The sequence below is a fragment of the Danio rerio genome, chromosome 20, assembly GCF_049306965.1.
Source record: "Danio rerio strain Tuebingen ecotype United States chromosome 20, GRCz12tu, whole genome shotgun sequence".
In the NCBI taxonomy this organism is placed as follows: Eukaryota; Metazoa; Chordata; class Actinopteri; order Cypriniformes; family Danionidae; genus Danio; species Danio rerio.
The window spans coordinates 14,254,871-14,276,596 of NC_133195.1; the positions used below are offsets into that span (position 1 = coordinate 14,254,871).

The 21,726-nt window shown below is 40.4% G+C and overlaps 1 protein-coding gene across 2 annotated transcripts in view; it reads right to left on the reverse strand.

Moving 5' to 3' along the window:
- The window catches only part of ints7 (integrator complex subunit 7), a 122,736-nt gene that overhangs the window by 940 nt on the left and 100,070 nt on the right, over window positions 1-21,726 (reverse strand). The window lies entirely within an intron of this gene.

The following is a 21,726-nucleotide window of genomic DNA, read 5'->3' on the forward strand; positions in this document are numbered from 1 at the left end:
AAAGCTCTGATACAAGTTTTATTTGTGGAGAAAATTAAAAAGCACTGCAGTGTTTGGGTGTTCGGTGTTTATCTGAGATAATAAGTCTACCAAAATGTGTAAATTCCATACAAAATATGAAGCTGACAGGTCACTTCATCAAGTGACTCGCAGTGCACTTGCAGCATTCTGAAGCGCCCTGGAAGCTGCGAGCATGTCTGTGCCTCTATTGAAAATAACAAACTTGCAAACAGAAAAGACATAATTTGTTATCTCCAGCAGTTTGATCTACTTGAACAGACATGCTGGAATCATCTAATTTGTTGATAAAAGGGGTTGCGGATCCATTCCTTGGCAGTTTGTGGGTCCTTCACTGGGCCTTTCCCCTTCGCAAAGAAAATTTACAAAAACATCTATTTCTTACTCATTTTGCTAGCTTGTGGGTTAAATTTGGGAGCTCAAGTGACCGAGATGTAACCAAAAGGTCAATTTTAAAATGGAAGGGTTTTCAAAATAAAAGATCAGAGTTGGGTCATCAAAAGAAAAGCTAAAAAAAAAAAAGTTCATATTTAAATAACAAATAAAATGGAAATAATTAATGAATTCTTGTGTGGCCCACTACCAATCGATCTACAGCCCGTAGGTTGGGGACCACTGATCTACTATAAAATAAATAAATAAACAAATAATAATAATAATAATAATAATAATAATAATAATAATAATAAATATAGCTGCAAGCAGCAATTAAGGGGCCAAGCACTATTGGCCATAAGGTGGTGCTGCTCCAGACGTTTTTGAGTACTTTCAGGGCATGGGGTTGAAGATGCATACCATGTTTTGTAATGATATGTGAATGTGTCGGTAAAATATAGCATTTTTGGCCAAAAATCAAAATGGGCGACGCCCAAAAAGGCTGACCTGTGAAAATCAGACATCATTCGACTCGGCATGCTCTGCCGGATGTAATGAGACCAGTTTCATGAGTTTCGGACGAAAGGTTGAGACGTTATAAGCCAAAAAGCAAGTTTTTTTTGTATCTCCGGACCACTAGAGGGCAGTGTGCCGAAACTCCGCAATTAACCTTAGACTCTAGTTGTCATAACACACACCAAGTTTGGTGTGAATCGGTGAATGCGTTACAGAGATATCGCCTCAAGTCCATTTTTGCAAGTTCTTCGTTAAATTTGATCGCAAGTTAAACGAAAACGGTTGGTCAAATCAACTTAACTTCCATAACTTTTGGTTGGAATGGTCTGTAGATCATGTGATTCATTTTTGGTGAAAATCGGAGACACGGACTAGGACGAGTTCGATCAAATAGGTTTTACAAAAAATTTAAAATAGCGCGAAAAAATTCATGACGGAAAATGACGTCATAGGGTGGGTTTGAATCGGACTGAGCCAAGGAATCAGAGGAAAAAAGAATTTTGATTGTAGCCCATTCGGTTCAAAAGTTATGATGATAAACATACGTGAAAGTTTGGACAAGTGGTGGCGCTAGAGAGTTTGATTTTGAGACTTCATAATTGGCCTGATTAATGTTAATACTGGCCTCTATTATTGTGCCAAATTATACAACTTTCCCGCATACGCCTATATGGGCTGCCATTCAAATCCGGCGGAAGAAACGGAAGAATAATAATAATAATAATAAATATAGCTGCAAGCAGCAATTAAGGGGCCAAGCACTATTGGCCATAAGGTGGCGCTGCTCCAGACGTTTTTGAGTACTTTCAGGGCATGGGGTTGAAGATGCATACCATGTTTTGTAATGATATGTGAATGTGTTGGTAAAATATAGCATTTTTGGCCAAAAATCGAAATGGGCGACGCCCAAAAAGGCTGACCTGTGAAAATCAGACATCATTCGACTCGGCATGCTCTGCCGAATGTAATGAGACCAGTTTCATGAGTTTCGGACGAAAGGTTGAGACGTTATAAGCCAAAAAGCAAGTTTTTAGTATCTCCGGACCACTAGGGGGCAGTGCGCCGAAACTCCGCAATTAACCTTAGACCCTAGTTGTCATAACACACACCAAGTTTGGTGTGAATCGGTGAATGCGTTACAGAGATATCGCCTCAAGTCCATTTTCGCAAGTTCTACGTTAAATTAGTTCGCAAGTTAAACGAAAACGGTTGGTCTAATCAACTTGAATTCCATAACTTTTGGTTGGCATGGTCTGTAGATCATGTGATTCAATTTTGGTGAAAATCGGAGACACGGCCTAGGACGAGTTCGATCAAATAGGTTTTGCGAAAAATTTAAAATAGCGCGAAAAAAGTCATGACGGAAAATGACGTCATAGGGTGCGTTTGAATTGGACTGAGCCAAGGAATCAGAGGAAAAAAGAATTTTGATTGTAGCCCATTCGGTTCAAAAGTTATGATGATAAACATACGTGAAAGTTTGGACAAGTGGTGGCGCTAGAGAGTTTGATTTTGAGACTTCATAATTGGCCTGATTAATGTTAATACTGGCCTCTATCATTGTGCCAAATTATACAACTTTCCCGCATACGCCTATATGGGCTGCCATTCAAATCCGGCGGAAGAAACGGAAGAAGAAGAAGAAGAAGAATAATAATAATAAATATAGCTGCAAGCAGCAATTAAGGGGCCAAGCACTATTGGCCATAAGGTGGCGCTGCTCCAGACGTTTTTGAGTACTTTCAGGGCATGGGGTTGAAGATGCATACCATGTTTTGTAATGATATGTGAATGTGTTGGTAAAATATAGCATTTTTGGCCAAAAATCGAAATGGGCGACGCCCAAAATGGCTGACCTGTGAAAATCAGACATCATTCGACTCGGCATGCTCTGCCGAATGTAATGAGACCAGTTTCATGAGTTTCGGACGAAAGGTTGAGACGTTATAAGCCAAAAAGCAAGTTTTTAGTATCTCCGGACCACTAGGGGGCAGTGCGCCGAAACTCCGCAATTAACCTTAGACCCTAGTTGTCATAACACACACCAAGTTTGGTGTGAATCGGTGAAAGCGTTACAGAGATATCGCCTCAAGTCCATTTTCGCAAGTTCTACGTTAAATTAGTTCGCAAGTTAAACGAAAACGGTTGGTTTAATCAACTTGAATTCCATAACTTTTGGTTGGCATGGTCTGTAGATCATGTGATTACATTTTGGTGAAAATCGGAGACACGGCGTAGGACGAGTTCGATCAAACAGGTTTTTCGAAAAATTTAAAATAGCGCGAAAAAATTCATGACGGAAAATGACGTCATAGGGTGCGTTTGAATCGGACTGAGCCAAGGAATCAGAGGAAAAAAGAATTTTGATTGTAGCCCATTCGGTTCAAAAGTTATGATGATAAACATACGTGAAAGTTTGGACAAGTGGTGGCGCTAGAGAGTTTGATTTTGAGACTTCATAATTGGCCTGATTAATGTTAATACTGGCCTCTATCATTGTGCCAAATTATACAACTTTCCCGCATACGCCTATATGGGCTGCCATTCAAATCCGGCGGAAGAAACGGAAGAAGAAGAAGAAGAAGAAGAATAATAATAAATATAGCCGCAAGCGGCGATTAACGGGGTTCGAGCATTTGGCAAACTAATTGCCATTTAGGCAATTTAGATGTAGGACAACCCAACATTTAAGGCTGACCCTAAAGAAATCCATGATGTAATGTAATAAATGGTAAAAATATAAAGCCTACATAAATGAAGTGGTAACCTGGTACTAAATCAGCTTTTAAATGCAATAACAGAGTTTATGCCATGTCAAGATGTGATTCAGAATGATCTTTAATGGACATTTAGTGACTTTAAACCAACATTATGAGGTCTTGTGCTGTCATCTAGTGGTTTATATTAGTAATGCATGTTTAGATCCTTTGTGGAAGCATATGAACACACTGTGCTCTTCAGATAAATATATCAAGCTCATTTATGCACAAAAGTTCAATTGTTTTTCATAATTACTGATTTAGACAGTGCAGACATTTGTACAACATTGATTTTGTTCAATTTGAGCAAAAAAGCAGGGACGAGTTCCTAAAAGTATTGTTTGAAATAATGGTGAATAATAAATGGATGGTCTGAGTTACAGCAGTGGATTTCATGCCAAAGTGATCAGAATGTGCAGGCCTATCATATAATATGTCAGATCAAGTATATTTATGAAAAGCTGTCTACAATAAACACATATTATACAAATTATGGTCAAATAGCAATGGAAATTAGTGTTTTTGAGACCTTTTCTACTGTTATAGCGCCACCTATTGACCTATCTTCACAAAATGTTGCATGCTTGTTAAAAATCACATCTCAGATGTACATACCTGATTTCACGAAGTTTTGAGTTTTCCTTATGCATTTACATGCATTTAGGTCAATATAAGACACACCCCTTTTGTAAATGAGCCATTTATAGCTACCAAAAGAGGAAAGTTCAACTCATTTCAATAACTATTGATCTGCTCAGTTCAGAGATTCATACAACACTGGTTTCGTGGTGATTGAGCGAAAAACCAGGGACTAGTTCGCAAAAGTAGGTTTTTCATATATTAATTAATATTTAATAAAAAGATTGAGTGACATCAGTGCTTTTAGTGTCAGACTGTTCGGTATGAGCAGGCCTATCATATGTTATGTATTTTGTGTGGCTGTGCAAAACTTTATGTAATAACCAATCAATTACATTCTCAAAAAAACCAAAATCGCCCCCTAGTGGAGGATTTCTTTCAAAATTCTTACAGACCTCTAGGACCATGAGTCGAACATGCCCACCGAGTTTCGTTCCGATCACTCATCGTTAACCTAGTTTAATGGTTGTTTAATCTTAATTGGCTAATGGCGGCCATGTTTTTTGAGATATGCCAATGTCCTTATAGTATGTCATGACATGTTAGACAAAGACACTGCATGCCAAATTTCAAGCTGATTGGACAAATGGTTGTGAGGTTAGAGTAATTTTTATGTTTTTTAAGCTTTATAGCGCCACCATGTGGCCAAAGTTTGCGGGTTTTGCACTGTCACCTCAAATTGACCTTATACATTTGTGTACCAAGTTTGATAAAGATATCTCAATCCGTTCAAAAATTACAGCTACAATTAGCTTTTAGCTTACATTAGCATGTTACATTTTTGCGTACGGTTTCGCGTGAAATCAACATTTCAACTTTCTTTCAATAACTTTTGCTAGTCAGTGTCCAGAGAACATTTCTACACTGGTTTGGTTCAGATTGGGTGAAAACCCTAGGACTAGTTCGCAAAAGTAGGTGTCGGACAAATCGCTATGTAGCGGAAAAACGGTGCGTCGTAGAGAAAATCTGAGTCACTCCACTTTTGTTCGGGCTGACCCAAGGATTCCAAATATGTAAAGTTTTTGAGCCTACGACAAACGGTTTAGAAATGGCTGCCAAATTACTAAATTTTTTTTGTTTTTAGCGCTGTAGCGCCACCTATGGCCCGATTTTGACGAGCCTTTGGATCTGAGTAGCGGTGAGGAGTACTACCATCTGACCAAGTTTGAAGCCAATAGGCCTTACGGTTTGGCCTGGGCAATAGTGATTATGGCAGAAGTAAAATAATAATAATAATAATAATAATAATAAAAATTCTTACAAAAACAATAGGGTTTCAGCGCTTCGCGCTCGAACCCCTAAATATAGCTGCAAGCAGCAATTAAGGGGCCAAGCACTATTGGCCATAAGGTGGCGCTGCTCCAGACGTTTTTGAGTACTTTCAGGGCATGGGGTTGAAGATGCATACCATGTTTTGTAATGATATGTGAATGTATTGGTAAAATATAGCCTTTTTGGGCAAAAATCGAAATGGGCGACGCCCAAAATGGTTGACCTGTGAAAATCAGACATCATTCGACTCGGCATGCTCTGCCGGATGTAATGAGACCAGTTTCATGAGTTTCGGACGAAAGGTTGAGACGTTATAAGCCAAAAAGCAAGTTTTTAGTATCTCCGGACCACCAGGGGGCAGTGCGCCGAAACTCCGCATATAACCTCAGACCCTAGTTGTCATAACACACACCAAGTTTGGTGTGAATCGGTGAATGCGTTACAGAGATATCGCCTCAAGTCCATTTTTGCAAGTTCTACATTAAATTAGTTCGCAAGTTAAACGAAAACGGTTGGTCTAATCAACTTGAATTCCATAACTTTTGGTTGGCATGGTCTGTAGATTATGTGATTCAATTTTGGTGAAAATCGGAGACACGGCCTAGGACGAGTTCGATCAAATAGGTTTTTCGAAAAATTTAAAATAGCGCGAAAAAAATCATGACGGAAAATGACGTCATAGGGTGGGTTTGAATCGGACTGAGCCAAGGAATCAGAGGAAAAAAGAATTTTGATTGTAGCCCACTCGGTTCAAAAGTTATCATGATAAACATACGTGAAAGTTTGGACAAGTGGTGGCGCTAGAGAGTTTGATTTTGAGACTTCATAATTGGCCTGATTAATGTTAATACTGGCCTCTATCATTGTGCCAAATTATACAACTTTCCCGCATACGCCTATATGGGCTGCCATTCAAATCCGGCGGAAGAAACGGAAGAAGAATAATAATAATAATAATAAGAAGAACACTAACGAAAGCAATAGGTGCCTACGCACCTACGGTGCTTGGCCCCTAATAATAATAATAATAATAATAAGAACACTAACGAAAGCAATAGGTGCCTACGCACCTACGGTGCTTGGCCCCTAATAATAATAAGAACACTAACGAAAGCAATAGGTGCCTACGCACCTACGGTGCTTGGCCCCTAATAATAATAATAATAAGAACACTAACGAAAGCAATAGGTGCCTACGCACCTACGGTGCTTGGCCCCTAATAATAATAATAAATAATAATATAGCTGCAAGCAGCAATTAAGGGGCCAAGCACTTTTGACCAAAAGGTGGCGCTGCTCCAGACGTTTTTGAGTACTTTCAGGGCATGGGGTTGAAGATGCATACCATGTTTTGTAATGATATGTGAATGTGTTGGTAAAATATAGCATTTTTGGCCAAAAATCTAAATGGGCGACGCCCAAAATGGCTGACCTGTGAAAATCAGACATCATTCGACTCGACATGCTCTGCCGGATGTAATTAGACCAGTTTCATGAGTTTCGGACGAAAGGTTGAGACGTTATAAGCCAAAAAGCAAGTTTTTAGTATCTCCGGACCACTAGGGGGCAGTGCGCCGAAACTCCGCAATTAACCTTAGACCCTAGTTGTCATAACACACACCAAGTTTGGTGTGAATCGGTGAATGCGTTACGGAGATATCGCCTCAAGTCCATTTTCGCAAGTTCTTCGTTAAATTAGTTCGCAACTTAAATGAAAACGGTTGGTCTAATCAACTTGAATTCCATAACTTTTGGTTGGCATGGTCTGTAGATCATGTGATTCAATTTTGGTGAAAATCTGAGACACGGCCTAGGACGAGTTCGATCAAATAGGTTTTTCGAAAAATTTAAAATAGCGCGAAAAAATTCATGACGGAAAATGACGTCATAGGGTGGGTTTGAATCGGACTGAGCCAAGGAATCAGAGGAAAAAAGAATTTTGATTGTAGCCCATTCGGTTCAAAAGTTATCATGATAAACATACGTGAAAGTTTGGACAAGTGGTGGCGCTAGAGAGTTTGATTTTGAGACTTCATAATTGGCCTGATTAATGTTAATACTGGCCTCTATCATTGTGCCAAATTATACAACTTTCCCGCATACGCCTATATGGGCTGCCATTCAAATCCGGCGGAAGAAACGGAAGAAGAAGAAGAATAATAATAATAATAATAATAATAATAATAATAATAAATATAGCTGCAAGCAGCAATTAAGGGGCCAAGCACTTTTGGCCATAAGGTGGCGCTGCTCCAGACGTTTTTGAGTACTTTCAGGGCATGGGGTTGAAGATGCATACCATGTTTTGTAATGATATGTGAATGTGTTGGTAAAATATAGCATTTTTGGCCAAAAATCGAAATGTGCGACGCCCAAAATGGCTGACCTTTGAAAATCAGACATCATTCGACTCGGCATGCTCTGCCGGATGTAATGAGACCAGTTTCATGAGTTTCGGACGAAAGGTTGAGACGTTATAAGCCAAAAAGCAAGCTTTTAGTATCTCCGGACCACTAGGGGGCAGTGCGCCGAAACTCCGTAATTAACCTTAGACCCTAGATGTCATAACACACACCAAGTTTGGTGTGAATCGGTGAATGCATTACAGAGATATCGCCTCAAGTCCATTTTCGCAAGTTCTACGTTAAATTAGTTCGTAAGTTAAACAAAAACGGTTGGTCTAATCAACTTGAATTCCATAACTTTTGGTTGGCATGGTCTGTAGATCATGTGATTCAATTTTGGTGAAAATCGGAGACACGGCCTAGGACGAGTTCGATCAAATAGGTTTTTCAAAAAATTTAAAATAGCGCGAAAAAAGTCATGACGGAAAATGACGTCATAGGGTGGGTTTGAATCGGACTAAGCCAAGGAATCAGAGGAAAAAAGAATTATGACTGTAGCCCATTCGGTTCAAAAGTTATCATGATAAACATACGTGAAAGTTTGGACAAGTGGTGGCGCTAGAGAGTTTGATTTTGAGACTTCATATTTGGCCTGATTAATGTTAATACTGGCCTCTATCATTGTGCCAAATTATACAACTTTCCCGCATACGCCTATATGGGCTGCCATTCAAATCCGGCGGAAGAAACGGAAGAAGAAGAATAATAATAATAATAATAATAATAATAATAAGAACACTAACGAAAGCAATAGGTGCCTACGCACCTACGGTGCTTGGCCCCTAATAAGAACACTAACGAAAGCAATAGGTGCCTACGCACCTACGGTGCTTGGCCCCTAATAATAATAATAATAATAATAATAAGAACACTAACGAAAGCAATAGGTGCCTACGCACCTACGGTGCTTGGCCCCTAATAATAAGAACACTAACGAAAGCAATAGGTGCCTACGCACCTACGGTGCTTGGCCCCTAAATATAGCTGCAAGCAGCAATTAAGGGGCCAAGCACTATTGGCCATAAGGTGGCGCTGCTCCAGACGTTTTTGAGTACTTTCAGGGCATGGGGTTGAAGATGCATACCATGTTTTGTAATGATATGTGAATGTGTTGGTAAAATATAGCATTTTTGGCCAAAAATCGAAATGGGCGACGCCCAAAATGGCTGACCTGTGAAAATCAGACATCATTCGACTCGGCATGCTCTGCCGGATGTAATGAGACCAGTTTCATGAGTTTCGGACGAAAGGTTGAGACGTTATAAGCCAAAAAGCAAGTTTTTTGTATCTCCGGACCACTAGGGGGCAGTGCGCCGAAACTCCGCAATTACCTTAGACCCTAGTTGTCATAACACACACCAAGTTTGGTGTGAATCGGTGAATGCGTTACAGAGATATCGCCTCAAGTCCATTTTCGCAAGTTCTACGTTAAATTAGTTCGCAAGTTAAACGAAAACGGTTGGTCTAATCAACTTGAATTCCATAACTTTTGGTTGGCATGGGCTGTAGATCATGTGATTCAATTTTGGTGAAAATCTGAGACACGGCCTAGGACGAGTTCGATCAAATAGGTTTTTCGAAAAATTTAAAATAGCGCGAAAAAAGTCATGACGGAAAATGACGTCATAGGGTGGGTTTGAATCGGACTGAGCGAAGGAATCAGAGGAAAAAAGAATTTTGATTGTAGCCCATTCGGTTCAAAAGTTATGATGTTAAACATACGTGAAAGTTTGGACAAGTGGTGGCGCTAGAGAGTTTGATTTTGAGACTTCATAATTGGCCTGATTAATGTTAATACTGGCCTCTATCATTGTGCCAAATTATACAACTTTCCCGCATACGCCTATATGGGCTGCCATTCAAATCCGGCGGAAGAAACGGAAGAAGAAGAAGAATAATAATAATAAATATAGCTGCAAGCAGCAATTAAGGGGCCAAGCACTTTTGCCCAAAAGGTGGCGCTGCTCCAGAAGTTTTTAAGGACTTTCAGGGCATGGGGTTGAAGATGCATACCATGTTTTGTAATGATATGTGAATGTGTTGGTAAAATATAGCATTTTTGGCCAAAAATCGAAATGGGCGACGCCCAAAATGGCTGACCTGTGAAAATCAGACATCATTCGACTCGGCATGCTCTGCCGGATGTAATGAGACCAGTTTCATGAGTTTCGGACGAAAGGTTGAGACGTTATAAGCCAAAAAGCAAGTTTTTAGTATCTCCGGACCACTAGGGGGCAGTGCGCCGAAACTCCGCAATTAACCTTAGACCCTAGTTGTCATAACACACACCAAGTTTGGTGTGAATCGGTGAATGCATTACAGAGATATCGCCTAAAGTCCATTTTCGCAAGTTCTACGTTAAATTAGTTCGCAAGTTAAACGAAAACGGTTGGTCTAATCAACTTGAATTCCATAACTTTTGGTTGGCATGGTCTGTAGATCATGTGATTCAATTTTGGTGAAAATCGGAGACACGGCCTAGGACGAGTTCGATCAAATAGGTTTTTCGAAAAATTTTAAATAGCGCAAAAAAATTCATGACGGAAAATGACGTCATAGGGTGGGTTTGAATCGGACTGAGCCAAGGAATCAGAGGAAAAAAGAATTTTGATTGTAGCCCATTCGGTTCAAAAGTTATCATGATAAACATACGTGAAAGTTTGGACAAGTGGTGGCGCTAGAGAGTTTGATTTTGAGACTTCATAATTGGCCTGATTAATGTTAATACTGGCCTCTATCATTGTGCCAAATTATACAACTTTCCCGCATACGCCTATATGGGCTGCCATTCAAATCCGGCGGAAGAAACGGAAGAAGAAGAAGAAGAATAATAATAATAAATATAGCTGCAAGCAGCAATTAAGGGGCCAAGCACTATTGGCCATAAGGTGGCGCTGCTCCAGACGTTTTTGAGTACTTTCAGGGCATGGGGTTGAAGATGCATACCATGTTTTGTAATGATATGTGAATGTGTTGGTAAAATATAGCATTTTTGGCCAAAAATCGAAATGGGCGACGCCCAAAATGGCTGACCTGTGAAAATCAGACATCATTCGACTCGGCATGCTCTGCCGGATGTAATGAGACCAGTTTCATGAGTTTCGGACGAATGGTTGAGACGTTATAAGCCAAAAAGCAAGTTTTTAGTATCTCCGGACCACTAGGGGGCAGTGCGCCGAAACTCCGCAATTAACCTCAGACCCTAGTTGTCATAACACACACAAAGTTTGGTGTGAATCGGTGAATGCGTTACGGAGATATCTCCTCAAGTCCATTTTCGCAAGTTCTACGTTAAATTAGTTCGCAAGTTAAACGAAAACGGTTGGTCTAATCAACTTGAATTCCATAACTTTTGGTTGGCATGGTCTGTAGATCATGTGATTCAATTTTGGTGAAAATCGGAGACACGGCCTAGGACGAGTTCGATCAAATAGGTTTTTCGAAAAATTTAAAATAGCGCAAAAAAATTCATGACGGAAAATGACGTCATAGGGTGGGTTTGAATCGGACTGAGCCAAGGAATCAGAGGAAAAAAGAATTTTGATTGTAGCCCATTCGGTTCAAAAGTTATCATGATAAACATACGTGAAAGTTTGGACAAGTGGTGGCGCTAGAGAGTTTGATTTTGAGACTTCATATTTGGCCTGATTAATGTTATTACTGGCCTCTATCATTGTGCCAAATTATACAACTTTCCCGCATACGCCTATATGGGCTGCCATTCAAATCCGGCGGAAGAAACGGAAGAAGAAGAAGAATAATAATAATAATAATAATAAATATAGCTGCAAGCAGCAATTAAGGGGCCAAGCACTATTGGCCATAAGGTGGCGCTACTCCAGACGTTTTTGAGTACTTTCAGGGCATGGGGTTGAAGATGCATACCATGTTTTGTAATGATATGTGAATGTGTTGGTAAAATATAGCATTTTTGGCCAAAAATCGAAATGGGCGACGCCCAAAATGGCTGACCTGTGAAAATCAGACATCATTCGACTCGGCATGCACTGCCGGATGTAATGAGACCAGTTTCATGAGTTTCGGACGAAAGGTTGAGACGTTATAAGCTAAAAAGCAAGTTTTTTGTATCTCCGGACCACTAGGGGGCAGTGCGCCGAAACTCCGCAATTAACCTTAGACCCTAGTTGTCATAACACACACCAAGTTTGGTGTGAATCGGTGAATGCGTTACAGAGATATCGCCTCAAGTCCATTTTCGCAAGTTCTACGTTAAATTAGTTCGCAAGTTAAACGAAAACGGTTGGTCTAATCAACTTGAATTCCATAACTTTTGGTTGGCATGGTCTGTAGATCATGTGATTCAATTTTGGTGAAAATCGGAGACACGGCCTAGGACGAGTTCGATCAAATAGGTTTTGCAAAAAATTTAAAATAGCGCGAAAAAAGTCATGACGGAAAATGACGTCATAGGGTGCGTTTGAATTGTACTGAGCCAAGGAATCAGAGGAAAAAAGAATTTTGATTGTAGCCCATTCGGTTCAAAAGTTATGATGATAAACATACGTGAAAGTTTGGACAAGTGGTGGCGCTAGAGAGTTTGATTTTGAGACTTCATAATTGGCCTGATTAATGTTAATACTGGCCTCTATCATTGTGCCAAATTATACAACTTTCCCGCATACGCCTATATGGGCTGCCATTCAAATCCGGCGGAAGAAACGGAAGAAGAAGAAGAAGAATAATAATAATAATAATAATAATAATAAGAACACTAACGAAAGCAATAGGTGCCTACGCACCTACGGTGCTTGGCCCCTAATAATAATAAGAACACTAACGAAAGCAATAGGTGCCTACGCACCTACGGTGCTTGGCCCCTAATAATAATAAGAACACTAACGAAAGCAATAGGTGCCTACGCACCTACGGTGCTTGGCCCCTAATAAATATAGCTGCAAGCAGCAATTAAGGGGCCAAGCACTATTGGCCATAAGGTGGCGCTGCTCCAGACGTTTTTGAGTACTTTCAGGGCATGGGGTTGAAGATGCATACCATGTTTTGTAATGATATGTGAATGTGTTGGTAAAATATAGCATTTTTGGCCAAAAATCGAAATGGGCGACGCCCAAAATGGCTGACCTGTGACAATCAGACATCTTTCGACTCGGCATACTCTGCCGGATGTAATGAGACGAGTTTCATGAGTTTCGGACGAATGGTTGAGACGTTATAAGCCAAAAAGCAAGTTTTTAGTATCTCCGGACCACTAGGGGGCAGTGCGCCGAAACTCCACAATTAACCTCAGACCCTAGTTGTCATAACACACACCAAGTTTGGTGTGAATCGGTGAATGCGTTACAGAGATATCTCCTCAAGTCCATTTTCGCAAGTTCTACGTTAAATTAGTTCGCAAGTTTAACGAAAACGGTTGGTCTAATCAACTTGAATTCCATAACTTTTGGTTGGCATGGTCTGTAGATCATGTGATTCAATTTTGGTGAAAATCGGAGACACGGCCTAGGACGAGTTCGATCAAATAGGTTTTTCGAAAAATTTAAAATAGCGCAAAAAAATTCATGACGGAAAATGACGTCATAGGGTGGGTTTGAATCGGACTGAGCTAAGGAATCAGAGGAAAAAAGAATTTTGATTGTAGCCCATTCGGTTCAAAAGTTATGATGATAAACATACGTGAAAGTTTGGACAAGTGGTGGCGCTAGAGAGTTTGATTTTGAGACTTCATATTTGGCCTGATTAATGTTAATACTGGCCTCTATCATTGTGCCAAATTATACAACTTTCCCGCATACGCCTATATGGGCTGCCATTCAAATCCGGCGGAAGAAACGGAAGAAGAAGAAGAATAATAATAATAAATATAGCTGCAAGCAGCAATTAAGGGGCCAAGCACTTTTGCCCAAAAGGTGGCGCTGTTCCTGAAGTTTTTGAGTACTTTCAGGGCATGGGGTTGAAGATGCATACCATGTTTTGTAATGATATGTGAATGTGTTGGTAAAATATAGCATTTTTGGCCAAAAATCGAAATGGGCGACGCCCAAAATGGCTGACCTGTGAAAATCAGACATCATTCGACTCGGCATGCACTGCCGGATGTAATGAGACCAGTTTCATGAGTTTCGGACGAAAGGTTGAGACGTTATAAGCTAAAAAGCAAGTTTTTTGTATCTCCGGACCACTAGGGGGCAGTGCGCCGAAACTCCGCAATTAACCTTAGACCCTAGTTGTCATAACACACACCAAGTTTGGTGTGAATCGGTGAATGCGTTACAGAGATATCGCCTCAAGTCCATTTTCGCAAGTTCTACGTTAAATTAGTTTGTAAGTTAAACAAAAACGGTTGGTCTAATCAACTTGAATTCCATAACTTTTGGTTGGCATGGTCTGTAGATCATGTGATTCAATTTTGGTGAAAATCGGAGAAACGGCCTAGGACGAGTTCGATCAAATAGGTTTTTCGAAAAATTTAAAATAGCGCGAAAAAAGTCATGACGGAAAATGACGTCATAGGGTGGGTTTGAATCGGACTGAGCCAAGGAATCAGAGGAAAAAAGAATTTTGATTGTAGCCCATTCGGTTCAAAAGTTATGATGATAAACATACGTGTAAGTTTGGACAAGTGGTGGCGCTAGAGAGTTTGATTTTGAGACTTCATAATTGGCCTGATTAATGTTAATACTGGCCTCTATCATTGTGCCAAATTATACAACTTTCCCGCATACGCCTATATGGGCTGCCATTCAAATCCGGCGGAAGAAACGGAAGAATAATAATAATAATAATAATAAATATAGCTGCAAGCAGCAATTAAGGGGCCAAGCACAATTGGCCGTAAGGTGGCGCTGCTCCAGACGTTTTTGAGTACTTCCAGGGCATGGGGTTGAAGATGCATACCATGTTTTGTAATGATATGTGAATGTGTTGGTAAAATATAACATTTTTTGCCAAAAATCGAAATGGGCGATGCCCAAAATGGCTGACCTGTGAAAATCAGACATCATTCGACTCGGCATGCTCTGCCGGATGTAATGAGACCAGTTTCATGAGTTTCGGACGAAAGGTTGAGACGTTATAAGCCAAAAAGCAAGTTTTTAGTATCTCCAGACCACTAGGGGGCAGTGCGCCGAAACTCCGCAATTAACCTTAGACCCTAGTTGTCATAACACACACCAAGTTTGGTGTGAATCGGTGAATGCATTACAGAGATATCGCCTCAAGTCCATTTTCGCAAGTTCTACGTTAAATTCGTTCGTAAGTTAAACAAAAACGGTTGGTCTAATCAACTTGAATTCCATAACTTTTGGTTGGCATGGTCTGTAGATCATGTGATTCAATTTTGGTGAAAATCGGAGACACGGCCTAGGACGAGTTCGATCAAATAGGTTTTTCGAAAAATTTAAAATAGCGCGAAAAAAGTCATGACGGAAAATGACGTCATAGGGTGGGTTTGAATCGGACTGAGCCAAGGAATCAGAGGAAAAAAGAATTTTGATTGTAGCCCATTCCGTTCAAAAGTTATGATGATAAACATACGTGAAAGTTTGGACAAGTGGTGGCGCTAGAGAGTTTGATTTTGAGACTTCATATTTGGCCTGATTAATGTTAATACTGGCCTCTATCATTGTGCCAAATTATACAACTTTCCCGCATACGCCTATATGGGCTGCCATTCAAATCCGGCGGAAGAAACGGAAGAAGAAGAAGAATAATAATAATAAATATAGCTGCAAGCAGCAATTAAGGGGCCAAGCACTATTGGCCATAAGGTGGCGCTGCTCCAGACGTTTTTGAGTACTTTCAGGGCATGGGGTTGAAGATGCATTCCATGTTTTGTAATGATATGTGAATGTGTTGGTAAAATATAGCATTTTTGGCCAAAAATCAAAATGGGCGACGCCCAAAATGGCTGACCAGTGAAAATCAGACAGCATCCGACTCGGCATGCTCTGCCGGATGTAATGAGACCAGTTTCATGAGTTTCGGACGAAAGGTTGAGACGTTATAAGCCAAAAAGCAAGGTTTTAGTATCTCCGGACCACTAGGGGGCAGTGCGCAAAAACTCTGCAATTAACCTTAGGCCCTAGTTGTCATAACACACACCAAGTTTGGTGTGAATCGGTGAATGCGTTACAGAGATATCGCCTCAAGTCCATTTTCGCAAGTTCTACGTTAAATTTGTTCGCAAGTTAAACAAAAACGGTTGGTCTAATCAACTTGAATTCCATAACTTTTGGTTGGCATGGTCTGTACATCATGTGATTCAATTTTGGTGAAAATCGGAGACACGGCCTAGGACGAGTTCGATCAAATAGGTTTTTCCAAAAATTTAAAATAGCGCGAAAAAAGTCATGACGGAAAATGACGTCATAGGGTGGGTTTGAATCGGACTGAGCCAAGGAATCAGAGGAAAAAAGAATTTTGATTGTAGCCCATTCGGTTCAAAAGTTATGATGATAAACATACGTGAAAGTTTGGACAAGTGGTGGCGCTAGAGAGTTTGATTTTCAGACTTCATATTTGGCCTGATTAATGTTAATACTGGCCTCTATCATTGTGCCAAATTATACAACTTTCCCGCATACGCCTATATGGGCTGCCATTCAAATCCGGCGGAAGAAACGGAAGAAGAATAATAATAAATATAGCTGCAAGCAGCAATTAAGGGGCCAAGCACTATTGGCCAAAAGGTGGCGCTGCTCCAGAAGTTTTTGAGTACTTTCAGGGCATGGGGTTGAAGATGCATACCATGTTTTGTAATGATATGTGAATATGTTGGTAAAATATAGCAGTTTTGGCCAAAAATCGAAATGGGCGACGCCCAAAATGGCTGACCTGTAAAAATCAGACATCATTCGACTCGGCATGCTCTGCCGGATGTAATGAGACCAGTTTCATGAGTTTGGGACGAATGGTTGAGACGTTATAAGCCAAAAAGCAAGTTTTTGGTATCTCCGGACCACTAGGGGGCAGTGCGCCGAAACTCCGCAATTAACCTTGGACCCTAGTTGTCATAACACACACCAAGTTTGGTGTGAATCGGTGAATGCGTTACAGAGATATCGCCTCAAGTCCATTTTCGCAAGTTCTACGTTAAATTAGTTCGCAAGTTAAACGAAAACGGTTGGTCTAATCAACTTGAATTCCATAACTTTTGGTTGGCATGGTCTGTAGATCATGTGATTCAATTTTGGTAAAAATCGGAGACACGGCCTAGGACGAGTTCGATCAAATAGGTTTTTCGAAAAATTTAAAATAGCGCGAAAAAATTCATGACGGAAAATGACGTCATAGGGTGGTTTTGAATCGGACTGAGCCAAGGAATCAGAGGAAAAAAGAATTTTAATTGTAGCCCATTCGGTTCAAAAGTTATGATGATAAATGTATGTGAAAGTTTGGACAAGTGGTGGCGCTAGAGAGTTTGATTTTGAGACTTCATATTTGGCCTGATTAATGTTAATACTGGCCTCTATCATTGTGCCAGATGCATACCATGTTTTGTAATAATATGTGAATATGTTGGTAAAATATAGCATTTTTGGCCTAAAATCAAAATGGGCGACGCCCAAAATGGCTGACCTGTGAAAATCAGACATCATTTGACTCGACATGCTCTGCCGGATGTAATGAGACCAGTTTTATGAGTTTCGGACGAAAGGTTGAGATGTTATAAGCCAAAAAGCAAGTTTTTTATATCTCCGGACCACTAGGGGGCAGTGCGCCGAAACTCTGCCTGTAACCTCAGACCCTAGTTGTCATAACACACACCAAGTTTGGTGTGAATCGGTGAATGCGTTACGGAGATATCGTCTCAAGTCCATTTTCGCAAGTCCTTCGTTAAATTTGATCGCAAGTTAAACGAAAACGGTTGGTCAAATCAACTTGAATTCCATAACTTTTTGTTGGCATAGTCTGTAGATCATGTGATTCAATTTTGGTGAAAATCGGAGAAATGGCCTAGGACGAGTTCGATCAAATAGGTTTTTCGAAAAATTTAAAATAGCGCGAAAAAATTCATGACGGAAAATGACGTCATAGGGTGCATTTGAATCGGACTGAGCCAAGGAATCAGAGAAAAAAAGAAATTTGATTGTAGCCCATTCGGTTCAAAAGTTATGATGATAAACGTATGTGAAAGTTTGGACAAGTGGTGGCGCTAGAGAGTTTGATTTTGAGACTTCATGTTTAGTCTGATTAATGTTAATACTGTCCTCTATCATTGTGCCAAATTATACAACTTTCCCGCATACGCCTATATGGGCTGCCATTCAAATCCGGCGGAAGAAACGGAAGAAGAAGAATAATAATAATAATAATAAATATAGCTGCAAGCAGCAATTAAGGGGCCAAGCACTATTGGCCATAAGGTGGCGCTGCTCCAGACCTTTTTGAGTACTTTCAGGGCATGGGGTTGAAGATGCATACCATGTTTTGTAATGATATGTGAATGTGTTGGTAAAATATAGCATTTTTGGCCAAAAATCGAAATGGGCGACGCCCAAAATGGCTGACCTGTGAAAATCAGACATCATTTGACTCGGCATGCTCTGCCGGATGTAATGAGACCAGTTTCATGAGTTTCGGACGAAAGGTTGAGACGTTATAAGCAAACAAGCAAGTTTTTAGTATCTCCGGACCACTAGGGGGCAGTGCGCCGAAACTCCGCAATTAACCTTAGACCCTAGTTGTCATAACACACACCAAGTTTGGTGTGAATCGGTGAATGCGTTACGGAGATATCGCCTCAAGTCCATTTTCGCAAGTTCTACGTTAAATTAGTTCGCAAGTTAAACAAAAACGGTTGGTCTAATCAACTTGAATTCCATAACTTTTGGTTGGCATGGTCTGTAGATCATGTGATTCAATTTTGGTGAAAATCGGAGACACGGCCTAGGACGAGTTCGATCAAATAGGTTTTTCGAAAAATTTAAAATAGCGCGAAAAAATTCATGACGGAAAATGACGTCATAGGGTGGGTCTGAATCGGACTGAGCCAAGGAATCAGAGGAAAAAAGAATTTTGATTGTAGCCCATTCGGTTCAAAAGTTATGATGATAAACATACGTGAAAGTTTGGACAAGTGGTGGCGCTAGAGAGTTTGATTTTGAGACTTCATAATTGGCCTGATTAATGTTAATACTGGCCTCTATCATTGTGCAAAATTATACAACTTTCCCGCATACGCCTATATGGGCTGCCATTCAAATCCGGCGGAAGAAACGGAAGAAGAAGAAGAAGAATAATAATAATAATAATAATAATAATAATAATAAGAACACTAACGAAAGCAATAGGTGCCTACGCACCTACGGTGCTTGGCCCCTAATAATAATAATAATAATAAGAACACTAACGAAAGCAATAGGTGCCTACGCACCTACGGTGCTTGGCCCCTAATAATAAATATAGCTGCAAGCAGCAATTAAGGGGCCAAGCACTAATGGCCATAAGGTGGCGCTGCTCCAGACGTTTTTGAGTACTTTCAGGGCATGGGGTTGAAGATGCATACCATGTTTTGTAATGATATGTGAATGTGTTGGTAAAATATAGCATTTTTGGCCAAAAATCGAAATGGGCGACGCCCAAAATGGCTGACCTGTGAAAATCAGACATCATTCGACTCGGCATGCTCTGCCGGATGTAATGAGACCCGTTTCATGAGTTTCGGACGAATGGTTGAGACGTTATAAGCCAAAAAGCAAGTTTTTAGTATCTCCGGACCACTAGGGGGCAGTGCGCCGAAACTCCGCAATTAACCTCAGACCCTAGTTGTCATAACACACACCAAGTTTGATGTGAATCGGTGAATGCGTTACAGAGATATCGCCTCAAGTCCATTTTCGCAAGTTCTACGTTAAATTAGTTCGCAAGTTAAACGAAAACGGTTGGTCTAATCAACTTGAATTCCATAACTTTTGGTTGGCATGGTCTGTAGATCATGTGATTCAATTTTGGTGAAAATCGGAGACACGGCCTAGGACGAGTTCGATCAAATAGGTTTTTCGAAAAATTTAAAATAGCGCGAAAAAATTCATGACGGAAAATGACGTCATAGGGTGAGTTTGAATCGGACTGAGCCAAGGAATCAGAGGAAAAAAGAATTTTGATTGTAGCCCATTCGGTTCAAAAGTTATGATGATAAACATACGTGAAAGTTTGGACAAGTGGTGGCGCTAGAGAGTTTGATTTTGAGACTTCATATTCGGCCTGATTAATGTTAATACTGGCCTCTATCATTGTGCCAAATTATACAACTTTCCCGCATACGCCTATATGGGCTGCCATTCAAATCCGGCGGAAGAAACGGAAGAAGAAGAAGAATAATAATAATAATAATAATAATAATAAGAACACTAACGAAAGCAATAGGTGCCTACGCACCTACGGTGCTTGGCCCCTAAATATAGCTGCAAGCAGCAATTAAGGGGCCAAGCACTTTTGCCCAAAAGGTGGCGCTGTTCCTGAAGTTTTTGAGTACTTTCAGGGCATGGGGTTGAAGATGCATACCATGTTTTGTAATGATATGTGAATGTGTTGGTAAAATATAGCATTTTTGGCCAAAAATCGAAATGGGCGACGCCCAAAATGGCTGACCTGTGAAAATCAGACATCATTCGACTCGGCATGCACTGCCGGATGTAATGAGACCAGTTTCATGAGTTTCGGACGAAAGGTTGAGACGTTATAAGCTAAAAAGCAAGTTTTTTGTATCTCCGGACCACTAGGGGGCAGTGCGCCGAAACTCCGCAATTAACCTTAGACCCTAGTTGTCATAACACACACCAAGTTTGGTGTGAATCGGTGAATGCGTTACAGAGATATCGCCTCAAGTCCATTTTCGCAAGTTCTACGTTAAATTAGTTTGTAAGTTAAACAAAAACGGTTGGTCTAATCAACTTGAATTCCATAACTTTTGGTTGGCATGGTCTGTAGATCATGTGATTCAATTTTGGTGAAAATCGGAGAAACGGCCTAGGACGAGTTCGATCAAATAGGTTTTTCGAAAAATTTAAAATAGCGCGAAAAAAGTCATGACGGAAAATGACGTCATAGGGTGGGTTTGAATCGGACTGAGCCAAGGAATCAGAGGAAAAAAGAATTTTGATTGTAGCCCATTCGGTTCAAAAGTTATGATGATAAACATACGTGTAAGTTTGGACAAGTGGTGGCGCTAGAGAGTTTGATTTTGAGACTTCATAATTGGCCTGATTAATGTTAATACTGGCCTCTATCATTGTGCCAAATTATACAACTTTCCCGCATACGCCTATATGGGCTGCCATTCAAATCCGGCGGAAGAAACGGAAGAATAATAATAATAATAATAATAAATATAGCTGCAAGCAGCAATTAAGGGGCCAAGCACAATTGGCCGTAAGGTGGCGCTGCTCCAGACGTTTTTGAGTACTTCCAGGGCATGGGGTTGAAGATGCATACCATGTTTTGTAATGATATGTGAATGTGTTGGTAAAATATAACATTTTTTGCCAAAAATCGAAATGGGCGATGCCCAAAATGGCTGACCTGTGAAAATCAGACATCATTCGACTCGGCATGCTCTGCCGGATGTAATGAGACCAGTTTCATGAGTTTCGGACGAAAGGTTGAGACGTTATAAGCCAAAAAGCAAGTTTTTAGTATCTCCAGACCACTAGGGGGCAGTGCGCCGAAACTCCGCAATTAACCTTAGACCCTAGTTGTCATAACACACACCAAGTTTGGTGTGAATCGGTGAATGCATTACAGAGATATCGCCTCAAGTCCATT